The following is a 15122-nucleotide window of genomic DNA, read 5'->3' on the forward strand; positions in this document are numbered from 1 at the left end:
CAGACCACTATATTGGCATTTGCAAAATGATGCAGTGCATCTTTTTTTTTTCTCCTATAGCACTCTATGACAGCTGTTTTGGGCATCTCTAAGCCCTTTGCAATCTTCCCAGAGCCAGCTCAAGACTTCTCAACTTGAATTTTGCTTCATCACAAGGTCAGAAGCTAGGGCTGGGGTTGCAGTGCTGCTGCTGCCACAGGAGGGAAAATAACATGAGGGGGAAGCACAGAACTGAGATGAGGGGTACCCTCCCTGGGGCATCGGGTTCCCTGCTGCAGTGTGTTGGGGCCACCTTGGGCCCTGGCAGCAGCAGGAGGCATTCTGGCACATGGCAGAGAGCAGGGCCGTGACCTTCGACGAGCCCTCACAGCCAGGCACACAAGGTGCTGCCTGCTGCACCCAGAGCCAATGCCACGAACATCCTTCAGCTGGCAAATGGTGATGGGTGATTATTTGCCATCTTCTGACATCCCATCATGCAACAGAATCGCTGTCTTGCTGCTTAATAGGTAGCTTTTGACAGCTAGTCAGTCCAGATGTCAGTCACAGCAGTGAATTTCTCCAGTAACTGTATCCAGATGTTAGCTTTTTAAAGCTTTCTTACCTCCTTTTTAACGTTTTTGTTTAGTTCCACTGCTGCCATTGCTGACAAATGCAGTCCTGCCGGCAGCCTAGCACGAGGACTTCAGTACTGCTGTGGCAGTACTTTGTCTTTCTGAATGTCCTGCCTTCAGTCGTATACAATGAAGAATTTGTGCCTTGTCTTGCTGAGGTTAAACTCATAAATTCTTCAGGAGTAGAAGAGAGCAGGACCCTTGCAGGGCTATCAAAGGGCAGCTCCCGCCTTCCCCCCAATGTTTCTCTTATAACTATTCATCATTATAACGAAAGGCAGAATATATTCCTGTAGATATTCTAACTGCAAACCACGGTTTAAAAATTGAGAAGGCAGTGACTAGAGCAGCAAACAGGTAATGCTGCAATCACCTTCACACCTTTTTGCAGCTACTCAGAAACTCGACATGTGCTACAACACGTCTTTTCTCTCAACCTGCAGATTTGACTCCAGTCTCCTCCAGTCTGGTCTCCAGTTGTTTGCTAGCTGTCAATAACAAATAATTTCCCTTCCATCTGCCAATCACTGCAGCCACCTGGAATTTTCAGCTACAGTTTTTAACTGCAGAGATGGGAAGAAGACATGCTGGAGAATAACATGCTATGGTTCTTCAAATCCCAGGGGAACTACTTCAAAAATACCAACTTTTCCCTTTTCCTTTCTAAAATTCTCAAGTTGTGGGTGTGAAAATGTATGGTGTGTTGCTGTATTGAATCATGCTGGAATAACATCATTCAGCATGTCCTTAAATCCTCGGTTTCTGTGGCTGAAAATAATAAAATCTCATTCCTTTAAATGAGACTATTCTATATTTGTACCAGAAGTGCTCTAAAGGTGAGGAAGCTAGGAGCCTGACAACTGCATGTGTGCTTACCATGTTCCAGTGGGAAGTGATCGGGTGTTCCCTGAAAAGAATGCAAAGAACTAAAAAGGGACATTTCAGGGAAAGATTCTTTCCCCACCTCCCACCCCCACCTCCCCCCCCAAAAAAAAATCTGAAACTAGGAAACTAAATGCAAAGAATGTATTAGAATAGGATAAACCTATGCAAATGTATTATGTAGCTGAGTCAAGGACTATCAGGGCCATGATTGTAAACAAAATTTATATTTTGTTTTGCAACAACTAGTTGGTACTTCTTGTACAGATTTTGAACCCCATTTAAACAGCTGATCTATTACAATCCTTTGCTTTGTGCAAAGCAAAAATATATATATATATATTCAAGCTACTACACTCAATTCTTACGTAAGTCTACACATCTATATATGCCAGTGTTATCTCCCTAGCTTTTAGCTATAGGTGAGCATTATCTTTTTGACAGTAAATGTTGTGACAGAATGAGTTCTTGGCTGACGTTCTGATTGCAGGCCATATCAGTAATAATAAATACACAGTACTCTCTTGCAGCTGTTTTCTTATGGGTGTTCAAATATCTCTAAGTGCTTTGATTTCTCACCTGTTTGGATTTTGCATAGTTGATTTTGAGGGTATTTGGAAAAGGAAATGTGCTTTAAAAGGATGTCTACTGAACAGTAATGTGTCTTGGTGTTACTCAGGGAATTTCAGATTCCAGTTAGCAGTTAGTAAACGTGCAGGTGATTCCTCTTTTAACAGAGTAGTTTTTTAAGAACCACTGCCAAGTTCTGCTCATGCATTCTGCTGGTTATAGTATTATGCAAAACACAAAATTACTAGCCATGGTTTGGGTAGAGAAAACTACCTGAAAATTTTAACTTCTCTAAAGGAAATGTGTTAAACTCTGCCTAGTCCTATTCACTTTTTTCCTGCCCGTTTAATCCAAGGAAAGGTACTTTCCAGCAATTCATGTTTCTGTTTTCTAATAACTTTTAGCCTGATAATATAATGATGGTCTCTATGTATTTCCCTTGCTTGCTGAGGTATTCTCACATTCTGTCACAGGCTCTAATTAAGTGAGAAGTGTGATTGATTATACAGTCAATATTCAAAGTCAAAGCAATAGGTAGATAATAAATTATCTTTCTGGCCAAGCTGATGGAGCTTTAAACTTTTCCCCAAATCCAGAGTCAACAGCTAATAGGAACAGTACAGTTAATTTGCATAACTCCTCAATACACGTGGTGCGTATTATCACAAATCACAATATTAATTCAGAATTGTTTCATTCTCTGTAAAATATAACATCCTTGTGATTTCTGGTAGAAGAAAAGACTCTAAAACACTCTACTGGAAAATGAACAGCTGCAGCAAATTGATAGGATGTTAGATAGGCAGACTGTAATTGCTAAAAGTTTGCCAACAACTCATCACCTTACTTGTATTAAAATAGTCTGTGAATCCTTTTGAAGGAACAAACAGCCAGCTTCCACTTCATCATTAAAAAAAATATATATATATATATTAGGGATGTGGAGGTGGTAACATTGGCAAAAGTAATATTTATTTTTGTTGGAATCTTCCCAACATACCCTGACAAAGGACTGACTAAGGATAATATCTAATGGTTCAATGTTAATTCACAGAAAAAAAATACTGTACTACTGTGGCTTCCAGAAGTGCTGTGGGTTCTGTATGTGGTGTTGAAAGTACAGCCCCCTATGCAGCTTGAAAGAAGTGATGTTAAAAAGCAGGACAAGCAGTGGTATACAGGCAAAAACAGAGGTTGTAAAATTCCAGGTAAACTCTTCTGGGTAAACATTACATAGCTAAATTCTGAGTTGTCAGATCCCCACTATTTTCTGCAGAGACACTAGGAACTGAGATGAGACCTACTTAGTATAGGAGAAGAGCTTATTTTTGTTACAGCAATAGGCAGGCATAGCTGCTATATGATAATAAGGGGGTTACGATTTATAATCTGCAGAATTACATTTATTGACTCATGCTGTGATGCCCACAGGACAAGGAACTTGTGTCTGGCAAAACTGAATGCCTTATTTCTTTTTTTCAGAAGAATTGAGTTATAATGAAAAGAGTTCAGGTCAGGAAACAGAATGATGAGCTACCATAAAGCACACACAATTAAGTGAGCTTGTGGAAGTAGGAGCCTGGCTTTCAGCTGCTGTGGAGCAAGTTTTGTAGATACCAGTTTCTTTAGCCCAGACCTCATTGTTATCTTTATTTGTAGTACCATATCAGTGAACATAATCCTCTCCAATAGCAAAGTATAAGGCAATATCTGCCAGCAATGGCTTTCTCCTTAACCTTATTTGTTACCCAGTGTTTACCACTAAGCATACTTTTTAGATGGTACAGCTCTACAACCCAATACCAATTTTAACCCTTGTCATACTTAACAGCCCATGGATACTTACAGGCCCTATAACTGAGAGGTGTTTAGTGCTGCTATATTTAGCATTCCCTGACATACCTTCTCAGAAGCTACTGCTAGAAATCCTCACCCTAGCCATAACTCCACACCAGGCCCTCCCCAAACAATCCAGGAGGTCTCCACCACGTTGAGATGGTTAGAGCCCTATAGCTATCTATTCCACTATATAACAAAGGAAAGACATTTACCTTTGTCTACACCAGTTTTCATGCATGTCTTGCCTTCTTTGAACTCTGCAGCACTTCAGTAACTGCTTCTCTGTAACCCTAAAACAATTAATTATTCTGTCCTGAGGAATTGCCTTAACACCACTGAACACAACTCCTGTGTGCCTCAATACTAAATGTAAATTTTTGTCCCTGCAATCATCAGCCCATTATCCTTATGCAGAATATGATTTTGCAGGGTTTACTGATTGTCAGAACAACAGGTGTGTTCAAGAGAAGAAGGTTTGATTAGTTGAAGTTGATGGGGTTTACTGTGTAGGGTTAGTACTAGATTTACACTAGGTTTGGGCAACTGAAGGCATAGAAAACGGGAATGATTGTCTACAGTCCTGCAGTTACCACATCTCCTGTCACAACTATCCTAACTAAATTCTAGGCCAGAGACCTCTATGTAAAACATTTTCCCTTGGTAACACCTCGCAATAACTTGATGTATCTTCATTGATCCTGAGGCTCAATTGTCTTGAACTGCAATTCCAACCCTAACTGTAGGTCTTTTACAACCCTGGCTGTTAAAAGTTATCTCAAGTCGCTTGCTTCTGCACATACCAACTATTCTGCTAACATGATGAACAGCCTTGCAAAGCTTTCATTCAGGATGACTGATATGTACAAAGAGCAAGGGCTTTGTTAGTTGTGGAGTAAGAATTATTTAGTGATACGAATAAACTTGGAATTAGGAGTAGGTTTAGGAAATTGGAAGGCTGAGGACTTGTGATATTTCTGAATGCAACTAAGTCCAACATTTGCTGCAGTAACACAACTGCAATTTCTTATGCCAGGAGGACTTAAACTTAATTTTGTGTCTAGTAGTGTTCCTGTTGGTTTATGCTGCACTGTTAGTACAAAGCGAAATCAGTCATGTCAGTCAGCTGTAGCTGAAATAAAGGATTTAAGACTGGGCCAGTTACGTGCTTAAGAAAATAGAGCCAATTTTCACTAGATTCATCCTTCTGAGAAGTGAATCTAATGTTTTCTACCTTATATTCCTTCAGCTTAGTTACAGAAACACATGCTGATCATCATGATGCATACTTGCTTGTCTTCCATCCTAATTTCTTCCTCTATACTAGGATAATAGCAGAGGGAGATAAGTTTGCAAATGTGGAAGATCAAAGCATTGGATGTGTGATGAATTATTTTTATGCCCAAGAGACAAATGGAGAAATTTTTATCAGAAAGTAATTATAGCTCTATATTGTAAGCATCTTAACTTCTGACTTGTAGCTAGTTGTATAATTTGGAGGGACATATGCAGTGGAATCTTGAGGCTGACAATCTCCAGCTGCAACTTCTTTCACCTCTTATGTAGTTCCCAGTTCAACATAGAATGAGAAGAAGGTAGTCACAAGGAGCAGTTCCTTATGCGAAGGAAGGTAGTTCTTGAAAGAGACGACTGAACTTACTTAGTTGGAGAGAGTTGCCTTGTCCTGACTGATATTATTTGGGCAATGTGGCCTCATTCTTTCATTTCTGGTGGAGGAAGACAATAGCAATTTAAATTATGAATTACTGTAGTGATCACTGACCAAGTGAGCCTGACCTAGCTACAAATGGGCATCGACAAAGGAGATGTCTACCACCTCTAGTCAACAGCCTTCCAAAGCAACTGCCTATGTCTTGTGCCAGTTCTACTAACAGGTCATTTGCGTAAGAAAGAAAAAGAAAGAATGCAAGAAAGAAAAAAGGAAAGAAAAAGAAACCCCCATTCCTTGAAGGACTTCATTTAAGTTATTTCTGTTGTATTCAGAGAGTTAGTTGGCTTGTATATACTTAACATGAGTCATTTAATCCAAAAATAGGATTTGCACACACATTTAGCAAATCTGCTAACGGCCCACATTAGTTCTGCACTCAGTCGTGTTTGCAACAATGCCTTCTGGGTGCATATCCCTGCTTTCTTGAAATCCATTTTGATCTTTCCCATTTTCCACTTGTTCATATCTTTTCTGTTCAGTTGATTAAACAGACATGTACTTCAGTTTTAGTATTGCGGTGACAGGGAAAGGTCACCTAGATTTTCTGATACATAGCAATTTTTCATCTGTGATATCTTCATAACATGACATGAAAATTAAGTAAAAGATCTCCTCTGAAACTCTGATGGAGACTTATGCATCCTTGGAATATTGGAAAAATAGGATTTAATAGTCCAAAACCTTCTTTGAAAAGCTGCAGGTAAGTGTACCTGTGATAAATCAGTCCAGGTACAAGAAGTAGTGTGAAAAATAATCATTTGAAGACTAGAAACCCCAATGCATTTATATATATCTTATAATCCTAAGGGAGAATACAGGACGTCCTAAAATAGTATAATTTGAAACAGACGTTTTTGATGCCCTTCTGGTTTTGTTTTGCTTTGTAGATACAATAGATTCAAACCCAGCAGTCAATAACTGTAACATATAAAATAGTATATGATAAAAAATGCTAAACTGCCAGTCACTTAAATTGTCACCTGTCTTTTTCTAGAGGTGTGCATCTTGTTTTCTGATTGATACAGAAGCTGGAGGGAGTTAAGAGTTTTTTCATTATTGCTGTTTTTTTGAAAAAGCTGTTTTTGAAATGTTATTTGTGGTGTTCAGTTGCCACAGCAATTAGAAGCATTCAGTTTCCAAATAAGAGCTGCACACTTGGGATCAGATCCATACAGGTCAAGAAAGTGATGGACTGTGTTTACTGCACCATAAGATAAGGAGATCCTTTGATACATATGGAAAGCATGAGCCCTGATCCATTAGCAGAAACCATTAGCATAAATACTCTGCCAGGTCATTGACATCTGCAGAGTCAGATCCCCCTGTGGGACTAGATATTCAGCACTTAGATCTTGCTATTAGTCTATCACATGATAATGAAATAATCAGAAAAAAAAATACACACCAAGGAATTCTTGAGTTAACATACTACTGAAATAAAATGAAAACTGTACACAGCTCCTTATAGTTTGATACATGTTGTATAGTGGATTGTTTTAATGTTCTAAGCTCCAAGCTTTAATTCACGTTCAGACTGATCCAAAGATTTAAATGTGAGTAGAGCATGTCCAGCTGAGCTCATAATGCTCTTAATGTAGCTAAATTATGCACACAGGAGTTGCCAGAAACCAGCTTCCCTAATCCTATGCTCTAACCATTATTGACTGGATTACATCTCATCTCAGTAAGGTTTTTGTATGCTTCTTGACAAGGGTGGTTCAAAACCATCCACTAAAGTGTTCTGGGTTACATCTACCTTTCCTAAAAGGGGACAGAGGTGCAGGAGACCCGAAACTCCCTAAATTAGCTTTGATGTCAAAGAGTTAGTCTGATCAGTAATTTTAGTGAGAAACCCAGAGGTAAAGGCTAGTCTTTATTGAAAGAGGGGGAGGGAGGAGGCAGGAAGTTCAGGCATCTTTAATTTTGATCTTTTAATTGTCAATTACTTTTCTTTGAATGCATCATCGGAAGGCCATCTGTATCATGAGGCCATTGTAGGAATTGTAAATTTTTCAGGTGTAGGGAGCAAAGCATGACTCTTGCAGGCTGAGAGTTCTTATACACTTTAAATGAAACAGCTGCAACATCTAGATACTGGGTAGAGGTGTTGGGGATATGAATTTCATGTGCTTTTAGCCTGGCACAAGTAAAGCCAGCCACATCATCAGCACATATGTCTTACCTTAAAATCATATTTTGCTGCATACCAATTTATGGTATTGGGTCTGATATGTCCTATTGCAGAGTAGTTTCTGGGAATTAGCTGGAGTATGTGTTTTAGCAGAATTAATCTTAACCTAAGTGCCCTGATTTGACAACTTAACAACTGTGGAGCAAGAGATAAACTTTACAACTGTCTTTATCTTACTAATTCAGGCCAGTGTTATTAATAAGGTGTGTGAGATTTACGGGAAGACCTCAGGAGGCAGATTTAAGTTTAACAGCCAGGAAAACTAAATTTTGTTTGCCCTAGATGCAAGGCAGAGAATGCTAGAATTTTTGTTTTACTTTCCAGTAAGCTACTTTTACAAATAACACTGTAAATTTTACACCGGGGTTTCAATTACTGAAGGTTTTAGTCACCTGAATGGAAAAAAATGCAAAGAAATTTGCATGCAGATAAATACATTAAACATTTCTTTAAAACAAAGAAATAAAATGTCTTACAAAAAATAATCCAGGATCCTCCATGAGTAAAATGTATATCTCACACATATTGTAAGAAATATAAACAACACAGGGAAAAGAAACTCATAATTCTTATCCAGGGATAAGTATGCAACCATCAATAGAATCTTATAGTTTTCAGTTTTTGTGATATTTATATAATACCTTTCCCTCTGCCATTTCAAAGTGCTTTCTTTATGTTTTGTGGAGGCCTTTGTGCAATAATATTATTCTCATCTCAGCAATGAAAATGCAAAAGTAGCAGTAAGTGACACCCAAAAAACAAGCGCCACACTCAGAATAGAACTAGCTGCTACCTCCTTGCACCAGCTTTTATATGCATGCTCTTTCCTGGAAGTGCCTATTCAAGCATGCCTTTTTCATTCTATTCTGAATTATTTTAAAAATATTCTGCCTACATAAGAAAACAACAGCCTATGAACACCAAGTTTTTCTCTGTCAATTCCAGAATTCAGCAGTGTTGCTTCTTCACATCCACATTAGCACACTTTTAAATATACAGGAAAATGGCTTTCTGTTTGGCAAGATGTGCCAGATACCAGAATACATTTTTCATTTATTTTGGTTGTCATAACACTTGGCATGGTTGATGGCATAATAACTTGGGGTCTTTCTGATTTGCATGGAAATGTTACCACGAGCCCATTACAAAAATCAAGATATGATCATTTCTTCTCTTGGAAAATTCACAGCAAGGTGGAGATACTCAACGTATTAAAAATATAAATTTATGCAGTACTCTCTAAAGAAGGAGCTTGCTCATACAATCCCATGACATCTAAAATTTCTTTGGAAAAGTCTCCTGAAGTTACTGTGAAGTGTTTGCCTGACACGACCCTGTTTTGTTTGTGAGATCACAGCTCACAAATAGAGAAGCTATTGCAGCTTTAGGCATTGATCCTATCACTCCAGTACTTTATAAGAAGGTAGTATATAACTGCTCTTGAAATGCTGCCCTAAAGTGTTATTACTACTAATATATCCTACAATGCTGGAAGTAATTATAAAAAAAGATGATGAAAAATGTTAAGAGAGTATAAAGCATAATTTTACTCAGAAATTGTGTTGATGATTTCTATCACCAGCTCATCTAACTAGCGACTCATGACATCACCAGACTTTAACCATTTAGTACTTGCTACAAACAGATGTGGCTGTGCCTCACTTTCCTTTTGTAAAAAGGAAGCCATTGGGCAATTTATGCTCACAAAAGAATTAGTAATTAGATTAATTAATATTGGCTAGGAATTCAGATACTGCAATGTGAGTAGAAAAGTCCATGTGGAAATGAAAAATTTCATCTTCAGAATGTAGTTTGCATCTACTTGAGGCCTGGGGCTGCACATTGAACCAAATGTCGAAAAATCCTTAGGCAGTAAGCACCATCCATGCTGAGAGTCTCATGACTGAGTCTGGAGTCTAGAGAAAAAATTAATATATGATCTTGCAATTAGACTGTAGAATAATTAATATACGCATGGGAAGGATAAGTTCAAATACAGGTAATCTTAATTCATTTTTTTTCTGTAGTTAATTTTGCAGCCTTTATATTCTTTCACCATAGGTTTTCTTTCACTGTAGGTTTTCTCTGTGATATATCGTATAGAGGAAAGTGCAGTACTATTAGTTGATTTAGTCTTCTCTATTAAATAATCTGTATAATCTGTAAAAAAAAAGGAATGCAATAGCCCATTTACTATTCTACAACTGTTGAGACATCTTTCAATCAAAAATAACTTCTCAGTCACTTAACCAAAAAAAAAAAACTCAGAATCTTCCACCCTATCTGCCAGGTGTCCAACTCTCTTAAGTATATGCTTGAACTTTGAAATTCTCTGTGCAGAAGCCATGAATTATTTGTAGTTCATAAGTAAGAACATATCTCTGTTAAAAATATAGATATGCTAGGTTATTGCCTTACAACGCTGTTGATCCTTAACTTGGTTTCAGGAGAATTATAATCTGTAGATCAGCTAGGAATTAGTTGTGTTGTAACTGTACTAGAGGATAATCCTTAAGATGTATTATTTGTTATATAGACCTCCCAGCTGGAAGCTCCATCCAAGCTCAGAACTTCATTTATGAAGTAAGACAGGACACATCAGCTTTCAGGTACAGTTCATACTTTGCCTTTCCCAGGACATACTGTAACATATAGCTCATTTCACTAAGAAGCAGATTTGTGAATACGCCTTTGCAGGTAAAATAAGGAAACACACAAATACACACGTTAATAGGGAAGCATATACATATACTGGTATCAAAAATCAGTATGTGTTATCCTTATCTTCTAGTAGGCCTTCATTCAATGAAACTGCATTGTGAAATACCCCAGAGCTATGTATTCAGTAAGAAACAAGCAATTGTATTTCTCAGTCATTAACTTTAATTTTATGCTTAGTTCTCAGATAGTTTCCCTGTGTTTTCTAGAGATCCGATCCTGCTGTTCATGCCCATGCGCAAGCCTCATTAACATTTCTCTTCAAACACTGCTGGGACAACGCATCTGTGCTGATACTACATAGCATAAATTCAACAAACAGGCTTGACAGTAAACGTGAATGCTCCAAGCTACCCAAAACTATTGTCATAATGCTGACATTATGTCAGTTATCATATATACAGTTCATATATACATATATCATATATACATATATATCATATATACAGCTATCCTTGGTGAGCAGGGGCAGAGGGGGATCCAATTCTACCTGCTCAGAAGTGAATTGCAAAACATATAGAAAGAGGTTTTTCTCACTTGTATCATTATTACAAAGATGACACACTGATTTGAAGATTCCTTTTTTTTTTTTTTTTCCCCCCTGCATGCTTTAAATATGGATATTTTTGATTTTAGCTGCTCTCATTTTCCTGGTCACCTTTTTCTATTTTTGCAGGACTGGAAACATGAGTCCAGTGAATCTGTAATTTCAGCTTTCATTCCTGGCTAGCTCAGGTCAGAGAGAGAATGATCTGGGGTTTTCTTTTCGTTGAAGACCTCAATATGTCTCACAGAAGACAACAGCAAATCTTCCATTGAATTCAGTTATTCAAGATCAGGTTCAAAATTGGAAAATTCAGCAGATATACACCAGTAATGAGAGGAGAATCCAGCCAATCAAGCATACAGCTTTGAGCTCTTATTTCTGTTAACCTATTCAAAAGTAAGCACTGTGCTGATTCATGTTCATGGTTAAGAAAGCATTTATTTAATAGTTTCAAAAATTTTGAAAATATACTATAATAAAATGTGAAATTTAAGACCTAGAATGTACTATCACAAAAATAAGTAAATAGTCTTAATAGCAATTGTGAAGGGATTTCCTTTCCAATGAGTGACAACTTTTATAAAGAAACACAAAGAATATATATTTTTTTAATTACAGTTCTTTGTTCAATAAGTTCAGACAAATGGCTTTTTGTTTGTTTGTTTGTTGTTTGGTTTTGATTTGGGTTTAAACTTCAGCTGATCCAAGATATATGACTCAACCATAAAGTTAAATAAACCCTGTACTGTTCTTTTGATACTGCATTACAGTCAGAGCTGAGAAAATAAATCAATTTGTTTTTTGGTAATTCCTTGTTTTTCACATTGAAAATTCGGTAACATTTTTCTTGAAAGTCTGTCATTTCACAGAAGTATTTTCAAATATTTATTTGAAGTAGTTGTTAATATTTGAGGTATTTGGGTTGTTACTGTACACAAAGGCTACTTAGAATGGTGCTCCTTCTGCTCCTTCTTCCCAATTTTGCATTAGATTCCTGAACTACAAGCTAAAGAATTACTGTAATGTCAACAAGTGAAGTCACTCTTTAAGAATGAAGTTCAGGAAAGCATATGTACATGAACCTCATTTGCCTCGTGCTGCAGCAGATTGTATTTTGCACTTGTATTTTGCTTCAGACAATAATATAATGATAAATAAGACCTACAGGATTCTCAAACATATTCATAATCATTGGGAAAATACAGTTGATGAGAAGTCTCATCAAAAATTAAGGCAAATATTGATGGAAAAATATTGTGCTATCTGCCAAGCTGTCATTGTGCTGTAAAATCAATATTCTGTAATGGCACCCCAATCAATCAGCCAAATTTTACTCTAACTGTAATGCAAACTTTATACTTCACACAAACCTCCTTGAAAACTCTGGGTAAACTTACAGAAATTTACCTGGTCTTAATCTGGGGCTTGTAGCAAACCCAATCCCAATCCAGATTCAAAGTACATTATATATAATTCGGAGATTTATAAGCAAAGAGTGGAACTGGAGTGAGTAGGATTTTATTTTTGTCTAAACTATAAAAGTGAAAAACTTGGACAATTTCACCTAGTAGAGAAGACAATCTTTCTTACCATGTATTGGTGTGGAAGAATAGCTAACCAAAAAATATACCAAAATTGCTCTCAGCTTCATTTAGAATTACAAATATTTATTGTAATTCTTTATTTATTACTATTCTTTATTTATTACATATTCTTTATTTATTACTGTGAAATTACTGAAAGGAGCAAACATGATATGGCCAGAGCCTGAGTTAGAACTATAGTCTATGTTAGTCCTTTGTGCTGTTGTCCTAGATATATAAGTAATGCATCTTGTTGGACAGACTCGATTTACAGTTAGTTCTAAATGTGACAGCAACTGATCATCAGGCAGATATTTAGTAGTTAGACAGAAACACCTAATTCATGTAAGAGAATGTCAGATTATTCCTTCTTCTTGTCACTAACACATTATTTAACAAAGGTTTATTCCTGTTCTTAGCCATATGACTGGTTTTGCAATTAAGGTCTTTGTTTAATTTCTTTAAACCATCATTACTGTTTATACATCTTCTGCAATTCCATTTTTAAATGTAATTGCTTCTAAATCTCAGAGGATATTAATAGCTGCCTGAACTGATATGTTTTAATACTAAGAACTGTGATTTAAAATACTAAAGCAAAAATTGAACAAAGCAAACTAGACAGAATTCTAATCATGTTCTGGCAGCTGATCCTTTCTATTTGCTATCTGTAGCACTTCTTTCGGTGTCTGAGATTCAGTTCTAGCGGTGGGTTTAGAGTTGCATAAGACTACAATATGTGTCTTTACAGTGGTGATGTGAAAACTTAACTAAGTCATTCCTGCATTAGAAGCCACTGTTCCTTAATGTTTACTTAGAATGAGGACAGTGTTTACCCATACTATTGGAAATTGGATTGCATATTCCTGGCCATCTCACATACTGTTCCAAAGTACTCCTCCACCTGGGGATGCTATCACTGAGCTTGTATCTAAATCTGTAGACAGTTCCTTTCAACAGGAATTTAATCAATAATTCCTCCAGTGTCTATTGCACCTCTGTTGTGCAGATCTCCTAAAATGGCAGTGGAAGGTTCATTCTTCCTTCACCAAGAAGTCCAATTTTCTGTTTTCTTCACAAATATATATTTGAAATAACAATCTTTAACTTAGAGAATGTCTGTAAAGTGTTTCAGAAACAGATTAGAACAATTTTTTTTACAGAGAAATGACATCCTCTCCAGCCTCTTTCTTTTAAACATTTTCTTCCTGGCTGCATGAATGTCAGATAGGCAGGAACGAACCCTCTTTATTTAGTGTATATTCTTATTCTCTCCTGTCAGAACATTTCTTAGAGCGCAGTTCCTGCTCTTTTAAGACACTCATGACAGTTATGATTTGTATGGATATACTAGCATAATCTCTTCACAGAACTAATCTTGATACAGGCAAGGATATATCATCAATGATGCTTTAATAGCAGCATGACCCAAGCAATCTTTTCCACAGTCTAGCTACTGAAACTTTCAGATTACGAGGAGTTTTAGCAGCGCACTTCATTGCATCTTTTCCTCAGTGCCTCACAATCAGTCAGTAAGCATAAAGCTCTGGGGGTTTTATGTTGTACAGAGAGTCCCAATCTTTCTTGATTGATTTTTCCTCCTTTTACTGTTCTACGTAAAAGTGTCTGTCATTCATATATATATGGGTGTGCATAACATGATTGAAATGATTCTAAGAGGCTTCTTCTTAAAAGTTTCAAGCAAAGTAATCTGAAGCGGTAACGTTTTACCATGCAGTAATCTCAAAAGCTTTTTGCAACTCAGCTCCACCTGTTCTACTACAAAAATTTTGCTGTTCTCTGACCAATCAGAAGAAAAGGCATTTCTGTGTTCACTGCCTTATCCAAATTTCCCTAAATAGTTCCATTTTTCTTTTTCAGACATCATCTCATGCTCACTGGCAAACATAACTATGCCAAACAAGAGCCGCATGTGGAACAGCTCAAGAGAAGGTGGAGAGGTAGCAATAAAATGAACACTCCCTGGCCACAGATGAGAGCAACCTCAGTTGCTCCTAATTATGCATGTCTGCCTATGGCTTGAATGGGTCATTTCAGCAAACAGCGATCAACACTGGAGTACTTCAGCTTCTGCCCTTTCCCTGAGACAAATTCTCTTCTTCAGATTCCAAAAAGCCTGATGTAAAATAATTACATCTTCACTCTGGCACCTGTGAGCTTACGCAAAGAGTTTCTGCAATAGCTGAGTCACAAGTTCTACTCTTTAATACCTTTTTTTTTTTTTTAACTAGTCTTTTGCCTTCAGTCTACAATGACTTTCACTCTTATATCTGTCCTGTCACTGCTGCTTCCTTTTATGTTTCCTGTTCTTTCTTGAAGATATTCCATGCAGCCCTTGAGAGACCTGTCTCTTCCAGTTCCATCACAACAATCTGCTCACTTCTTTTTTCCTTGAATGATGCTTTTCTTCTGCATGGTCATTTTCTGA

At 37.1% G+C, this 15122-nt stretch overlaps 1 long non-coding RNA gene across 1 annotated transcript in view; it reads left to right on the forward strand.

Annotated features, from left to right (window-relative positions):
* Positions 1–11508, forward strand: part of LOC121073285 — a 28506-nt gene extending 16998 nt beyond the window's left edge. Inside the window, exons 2-3 of the long non-coding RNA XR_005821591.1 lie at positions 10362–10434; positions 11220–11508. This is a non-coding gene — a long non-coding RNA (uncharacterized LOC121073285). The remainder of the gene's footprint in view (positions 1–10361; positions 10435–11219) is intronic.
* The last annotated feature ends 3614 nt before the right edge of the window (positions 11509–15122 follow it).

This window comes from Cygnus olor, chromosome 1 (assembly GCF_009769625.2).
Source record: "Cygnus olor isolate bCygOlo1 chromosome 1, bCygOlo1.pri.v2, whole genome shotgun sequence".
NCBI lineage: Eukaryota > Metazoa > Chordata > Aves > Anseriformes > Anatidae > Cygnus > Cygnus olor.